We start from the raw sequence: 8,911 nt of genomic DNA, 5'->3' as shown, positions 1-8,911 counted from the left end.
ACACCTCACCACCATGTAATTCAAAACACCTCACCACCATGTAATTCAAAACGCCTCCCCACCACGTAATTCAAAACGCCTCCCCACCACGTAATTAAAAACACCTCACCACCACGTAATTCAAAACACCTCACCACCACGTAATTCAAAACACCTCACCACCACGTAATTCAAAACACCTCACCACCACGTAATTCAAAACACCTCAGCACCACGTAATTCAAAACACCTCACCACCACCTAATTCAAAACACCTCACCACCACGTAATTCAAAACACCTCAGCAACACGTAATTAAAAACACCTACCCACCATGTAATTAAAAACACCTACCCACCACGTAATTAAAAACACCAACACCACACAAATAAAAACACATAACCACCACGTAATTAAAAACTCCTCACCACCACGTAATTAAAAACGCCTCACCACCACGTAATTAAAAACACCTCACCACCACATAATTAAAAACACCTCAACACCACATAAATAAAAACACATAACTACCACGTAATTAAAAACGCCTCACCACCATGTAATTAAAAACGCCTCACCACCACGTAATTAAAAACGCCTCACCACCACGTAATTAAAAACGCCTCACCACCACGTAATAAAAAACACCTCACCACCACGTAATTACAAACACCTCAACACCACATAATTAAAACACCTCAACACCACATAATTAAAACACCTCAACACCACATAATTAAAAACACATAACCACCACGTAATTAAAAACACCTCAACACCACGTAATTAAAAACACATAACCACCACGTAATTAAAAACGCCTCACCCCCACGTAATTAAAAACGCCTCACCACCACGTAATTAAAAACGCCTCACCACCACATAATTAAAAACGCCTCACCACCACGTAATTAAAAACACCTCACCACCACGTAATTAAAAACGCCTCACCACCACGTAATTAAAAACGCCTCACCACCACGTAATTAAAAACCACTCACCACCATGTAATTAAAAACCACTCACCACCACGTAATTAAAAACACCTCAACACCACATAATTAAAACACCTCAACACCACATAATTAAAAACACCTCAACACCACATAATTAAAACACCTCAACACCACATAATTAAAAACAACTCAACACCACGTAATTAAAAACACCTCAACACCACGTAATTAAAAACACCTTCCCACCACGTAATTAAAAACACAAAACCACCGTGTAATTAAAAACACCTCACCACCACGTAATTAAAAACACCTTCCCACCACGTAATTAAAAACACAAAACCACCGTGTAATTAAAAACACCTCACCACCACGTAATTAAAAACACCTTCCCACCACGTAAATTAAAAACACAAAACCACCGTGTAATTAAAAACACCTCAACACCACGTAATTAAAAACACCTTCCCACCACGTAATTAAAAACACAAAACCACCGTGTAATTAAAAACGCCTCACCACCACGTAATTAAAAACACCTCAACACCACATAATTAAAACACCTCAACACCACATAATTAAAAACAACTCAACACCACATAATTAAAAACACCTCAACACCACGTAATTAAAAACACCTCAACACCACGTAATTAAAAACACCTTCCCACCACGTAATTAAAAACACAAAACCACCGTGTAATTAAAAACACCTCACCACCACGTAATTAAAAAGACATAACCACCACAAAATTAAAAATTCCTCACCACCACATAATTAAAAATGCCTCACCACCACATAATTAAAAACACCTCTCCACCATGAAATTAAAAACGCCTCACCACCACGTAATTAAAAACGCCTCTCCACCATGAAATTAAAAACGCCTCTCCACCATGAAATTAAAAACGCCTCACCACCACGTAATTAAAAACGCCTCACCACCACATAATTAAAAACGCCTCACCACCATGTAATTCAAAATACCTCACCACCATGTAATTCAAAACACCCCACCACCACGTAATTAGAAACACCTACCCACCACATAATTAAAAACACATAACCACCACGTAATTAAAAACACATATCCACCACATAATTAAAAACACCTACCCACTACGTAATTAAAAACACATAACCACCACGTAATTAAAAACGCGTCACCACAACGTAATTAAAAACGCCTCACCACCACGTAATTAAAAACACCTCAACACCACGTAATTAAAAACACCTCACCACCATGTAATTCAAAACACCTCACCACCATGTAATTCAAAACGCCTCACCACCATGTAATTCAAAACGCCTCACCACCACGTAATTAAAAACACCTCAACACCACGTAATTCAAAACACCTCACCACCACGTAATTCAAAACACCTCACCACCACGTAATTCAAAACACCTCACCACCACGTAATTCAAAACACCTCACCACCACGTAATTCAAAACACCTCAGCACCACGTAATTCAAAACACCTCACCACCACCTAATTCAAAACACCTCACCACCACATAATTCAAAACACCTCACCACCACGTAATTCAAAACACCTCAGCAACACGTAATTAAAAACACCTACCCACCATGTAATTAAAAACACCTACCCACCACGTAATTAAAAACGCCTCACCACCATGTAATTCAAATTACCTCACCACCATGTAATTCAAAACACCCCACCATCACGTAATTAGAAACACCTACCCACCACATAATTAAAAACACATAACCACCACGTAATTAAAAACACATAGCCACCACATAATTAAAAACACCTACCCACCACGTAATTAAAAACACATAACCACCACGTAATTAAAAACGCCTCACCACCACGTAATTAAAAACGCCTCACCACCACGTAATTAAAAACGCCTCACCACCACGTAATTAAAAACACCTCACCACCACGTAATTAAAAACACCTCAACACCACATAATTAAAACACCTCAACACCACATAATTAAAACACCTCAACACCACATAATTAAAAACACATAACCACCACGTAATTAAAAACACCTCAACACCACGTAATTAAAAACACATAACCACCACGTAATTAAAAACGCCTCACCACCACGTAATTAAAAACGCCTCACCACCACGTAATTAAAAACGCCTCACCACCACGTAATTAAAAACGCCTCACCACCACGTAATTAAAAACGCCTCACCACCACGTAATTAAAAACGCCTCACCACCACGTAATTAAAAACGCCTCACCACCACGTAATTAAAAACGCCTCACCACCACGTAATTAAAAACCACTCACCACCATGTAATTAAAAACCACTCACCACCACGTAATTAAAAACACCTACCCACCACGTAATTTAAAACACCTACCCACCACGTGATTAAAAAGACAAAACCACCATGTCATTAAAAACACCAACACCACATAATTAAAAACACATAACCACCACGTAATTAAAAACGCCTCACCACCACATAATTAAAAACGCAACACCACGTAATTAAAAACACACAACCACCACGAAATTAATAACGCCTCACCACCACATAATTAAAAATTCCTCACCACCACGTAATTAAAAACACCTCTCCACCACGAAATTAAAAACCTCTCACCACCACGTAATTAAAAACACATCTCCACCACGAAATTAAAAACCTCTCACCACCACACCACTACATATCTATATATATTTTATGCCACAAAATGTCATGTTTTCTTTTGCATTGTTTTTCTACACTGCAGTCGTTTACTGGTACATGATGTCACTGTGCTGTCAATGGGGGCCCACAATTATTTATTTTTTTTGGGTGCAGGTGCACAAAAGTTTAATCCAGCCCTGATTTGAGGGTTCTGATTTTCTAAATATGAGGCCAAGAATAAGTGAAATACTTGTTTTCTTATTAGTAAGAATGGCAATTTTGAGTGAGTCATTGGAGCAATACCCTAAGTCAAAAAACCTTTTGGGGAGGGGGGAGTAATTTAAGTATTAATATTGATTTGTCATAACATTGATATTATGCTATTATCATGAGCATTGTTGTTACTTTTGTTATTAGAAGTGGCTTTGAAAATTGTCACGATAAAGCTATCTTAACACGGATTATACACCTCAACACGCAACCAACCCATCTTGGCAGGGAAAACCCATTTGGAGTGGAGAGGAAGTTAAATCGATATAACATCCATTGTGTGACCCTTCGTCTCCCTGTCAAGTTTGGTTGAAATTGGATAAGTAACGACTAAATGTATTGTGGTCAAAATTCGTCAGACAGACAGACACCAAATTGTGTATTTTAGCATGATGTATACATGTGTATTTAATACCTTTTGTGGTCATATTTAATTTTAAATAATGATTAAATTATTTTAAACAAGCATTCTGAGTATTGTGCTGCAATACATGTCCAGTACCAAAGTTCAAAGTGCCATAACTTTGTCAAAAATGATCGAATATGCAAATTTATGCACGCTTGATGCTGGTTTTCAAACTTGATCTGAGGTATGCTGAGACACGTGTGTCATGCCTCGCCTCGTTGATAAGCCTGCAAGGTCGCTCCGTGGAGCGGCCTGCACGTATTGCACTGTGTGAATTATACAATTACCAACTCACGGTCTGAGGTACTCGCGATTCAAGAGATATCCATTTAAAAAAAATATTTTCGTTTATGTAACGATATCTGCCAAACCACGTGCCCCATCGCAAATTCCAGACATTTTAGTAAACTGACATGCTGAACAAATCTGTGAAGTTTCCCCTCGATTGGATAAAAAATGAGGGAGGGGCTCGGTTTTAAAGGTTCATGCTTAAAAACGTCATAACTCTGAAACCATGTGACACATGACGTCATGCTCGTTGACTTTTTTATTCGTTATGGGTATGCGATTCTGCCTGCAAAGTTTGGCCTCGATCTGTTCAGCCGTTGCAGAGAAAAAGGGGTTTTCGTGTTTTCATGCAAAACAATTTGGCGGCGAACCACGTGATATGTGACGTCATAATTACGATTAAAATATTCTACAGACTGAGTCCCCACTACGGTGAAAATTTGATCTCAATCGGTCCTATTATTGCAGAGAAAATCTTTTTTAAAGGAAATTAAAACTTAAAATGGCACTGAGTTAAGGATCATCAGAATTATCAGAATTCCCAAAGTTCAAAGTGCCATAACTTTGTCAAAAATGATGGAAACGTCGTGAAGTTCGAACTTGATCTGTAACATCATGAGGAAACCATGTACAAAGTTTGAAATCATTAGCATTAAGAGTTTAGAAAAAAAGTCCGGAAAACTGTTCTTTGCGTGACTGACTGACTGACTGACGGACTGACGGACGGAGTGCAAACCTATAGTCCCCTCCGGTGTACACCGGTAGGGGACTAATAATATTATATTTAAACAAGCATTCTGAGTATTGTGCTGCAATACATGTCCCCTACCAAAGTTCTAAGTGCCATAACTTTGTCAAAAATGATCGAATATGCAAATTTATGCACGGTTGATGCTGGTTTTCAAACTTGATCTGAGGTATGCTGAGACACGTGTGTCACGCCTCGCCTCGTTGATAAGCCCGCAAGGTCGCTCCGTGGAGCGGCCTGCACGTATTGCACTGTGTGAATTATATAAATTATTACCAACTCACGGTCTGAGGTACTAGCGATTCAAGAGATATGCATTTTTTTTATGGCACATTGGAGAAGCCAATGCGAGGTTTCTTCTTCCTCAGCTTGTCACAACTCTGTCAAATGTGATCGAGTTTAAAAAAGGCAGAATTTGACCAAATCTGTTTTATTCATTTGTTAATATACCCTCAGCTATTGACAAATCTTCAGGGACCAATTAGAATTTTATTTCAGGTTAAAATGACCGCGACAGGTCGTGTCCAACGATGCTTTCAGTCTGTACATGTGATAAATAATTAAATCCGCACACTTAAGCCTCTTCTTCTTCACGCAATAACAACTTCTAGCTTCCAGACCGCACATCCAATCACCTTGAAATTTTGCACACTTGTTACTCTTCATGACTTCTACGATAGTATGAAGTTTCAAGTCGATCAATAAAGCGATTCAAGAGATATCCATTTTAAAATATTTTCGTTTAATTAACGATATCTGCCAAATCACGTGAGCTATCGCAAATTCCAAAAGAACATTTTAGTAGATTGACAAGCGGAACAGATCTGTGAAGCTTCCCCTCGATTGGATCAAAAATGAGGGAGGGGCTCGGTTTTAAAGGTTCATGCTTAAAAACGTCATAACTCTGAAACCATGTGACGCATGACGTCATGCTCGTTGAGATTTTTGTTCATCATGGGTATGCGATTCTGCTTGCAAAGTTTGGCCTCGATCTGTTCAGCCGTTGCGGAGAAAAAGGGGTTTTCGTGTTTTCACGAAAAACAATATGGCGCCCGAACCACGTGACCTGTGACGTAATAATTACCATTAAAATATTCTACAGACCGAGTCCCTCCTATGGTGAAAATTTGATCTCAATCGGTCCTATTATTGCAGAGAAAATCTTTTTTTAAGGAAAATAAAACTTAAAATGGCACTGAGTTAAGGATCATCAGAATTATCAGAATTCCCAAAGTTCAAAGTGCCATAACTTTGTCAAAAATGATCGAAACGTCGTGAAGTTCGAACTTCATCTGTAACTTATCATGAGGAAACGATGTGCCAAGTTTGAAATCATTAGCATTAAGCGTTTATAAAAAAAGTCCGGAAAACTGTTCGTTGCGTGACGGACTGACGGACTGACGGACTGACGGACTGACGGACTGACGGACTGACTGACGGACTGACTGACGGACTGACGGACTGACAGACTGACAGACTGACAGACTGACAGACTGACAGACTGACAGACTGACAGACTGACAGACTGACAGACCGAAGGACTGACGGACGGAGGAACGGCGTGCAAACCTATAGTCCCCTCCGGTTTACACCGGTAGGGGACTAATAATACATATTTAATACATGTGTATTCATGCATACATATTGTGGTCACACGGTTCCTCTGTTCTAATTGGGCGGCTCTCTTCAAAGTGACCATAATGGTCAGCTGTCCCGGATCGAATTACGGACTTTCCACTTCTGATACCATACCTTTGGGACCATAGAACCAGCCACGCATTACAACTATTGGTACCGTATGCCTCATTCCAAATTACGGCCGAGCAATGCCAAGAGGCGTGCGGTACAGTCAGGATATGCGGCGTTATATTCTACAGCCAATTATTCCCTCAACGGCCTTACTTTAATCATCAAACATAACCAGGACAGCCAGAATTCTCACCCCGTAGAACATAGAATACTTACCCCGCACAGTCAACTTGGTGTGAGCCAACTCGTCTGTTTTTGAAGGGTGTTTTCTTTGTTTCATTATGACTGCCAGACCACGTGAGCGATGACGTCATAACTTATATTCTCTAATATAATTGTGTCAGTCATGGACAAGAAATTTCAAACTGATCAGACCAAGTGTTCTCTGCGAAATGATGACGTCATATTAAAGCACCAATGACATCATCATTAACAACACTTATTCCCCACGCGGAGTTCTTTACAATGAGCCACGTTTCATTTTTTCCATGGAGCGGTTTCGGAGATACAAATGTGCAACGTTTTTTAGTTTTTCCAAGGGGACGCCTCTACCACGTGACCTATGACGTCATAATTACCATTATAAAAACAAGTACAAATACATTCAAAGTACACCGCCCCCATGCCAAATAATTAAATATCCTACAGCGCGGCATTGCCGGGGGGCCTCTGGCGCCCGGCAATACCGCGGTGCAGCTCATAGAGGCTGCATTGGGAGGGAGAGATGTATGCTAATTGATTGATTAATTGTATAATTAAAATCAATAAAAGCTTATCACAAAATATTTTCTTAATCAATTGGCTAATAACAATAACCAAACCACTCGTGCTTCATCCGAAGATGTATCTTTTAGAAATTTAATTAAAGCAGTCATTAATAAAAAAATAAATAATTAATTGATTAATCAATAAATAATTAATCGATTAAATGATTAATCAATAAATCAAAAATATCCTTCATAGCCACATCACTTGGTCACTGTCATGTCCAAATATTAGCTTCCTAGCTCAAAAGGTGCCTGAGATATTGGCCAAATGAGAAAGAAAATAAATGAATGATTAATAATGGAAATAAAAAATAATAAATCATAAAAAAAATTAAATTATTAATCAATTCGGTCAAAGAACACAAACCACCACCATTTCATCAGAATCTATAACTTAAAAAATATTAAAAAATTGTCATTAATCGCATAATTAAATAATTAATTGATTAATTGATTAATTCATAAATCAAAAATAGCCTTTGCAGCCAAATCACCTGGTCATTGGCATGTCCAAATATCAACTTCCTAGCTAAAAAGGTGCCAGAGATAATGGTCAGAAGAGAAAGGAAATTTAATTACTTAAATAAGTATTTAATTAATCGCTAATAATTAAATAACTCCTCAATTAATTGATTAATCAAAAAACAAAAAATACCGTTTTTAAGAAAGGACTTGCTCACTATTGTGCCGAAATTTCAGCTTCCTAGCTCAAAGGATGGCTGAGATATAGCCCGGACAAACAAGAAAGCAAGAAAACAAGTACAGATACATTCAAAGTACACCGCCCCCATGCCAAATAATTAAATATCCTACAGCGCGGCATTGCCGGGGCGCCTCCGGCGCCCGGCAATACCGCAGTGCACCTCATAGAGGCTGCATTGGGAGGGAGAGGTGTACGCTAAATTGATTGATTAATTGTATAATTAAAATCAATAAAAGATTATCACAAAATATTTTCTTAATCAATTGGCTAAAAGCATAACTAAACCACAAGTGCTTCATCCGAAGATGTATCTTTTAGGAATTTAATTAAACTAGGGCATGCCCGTACTATATCTATATCTAAAATTATATCCCCCCCCTCTGTTTACATGAAATGGTTTGGTCCAA

Source organism: Myxine glutinosa, chromosome 9 (genome assembly GCF_964187855.1).
Source record: "Myxine glutinosa chromosome 9, kmMyxGlut1.1, whole genome shotgun sequence".
NCBI lineage: Eukaryota > Metazoa > Chordata > Myxini > Myxiniformes > Myxinidae > Myxine > Myxine glutinosa.
Note: the sequence above shows the minus strand (reverse complement) of the source record.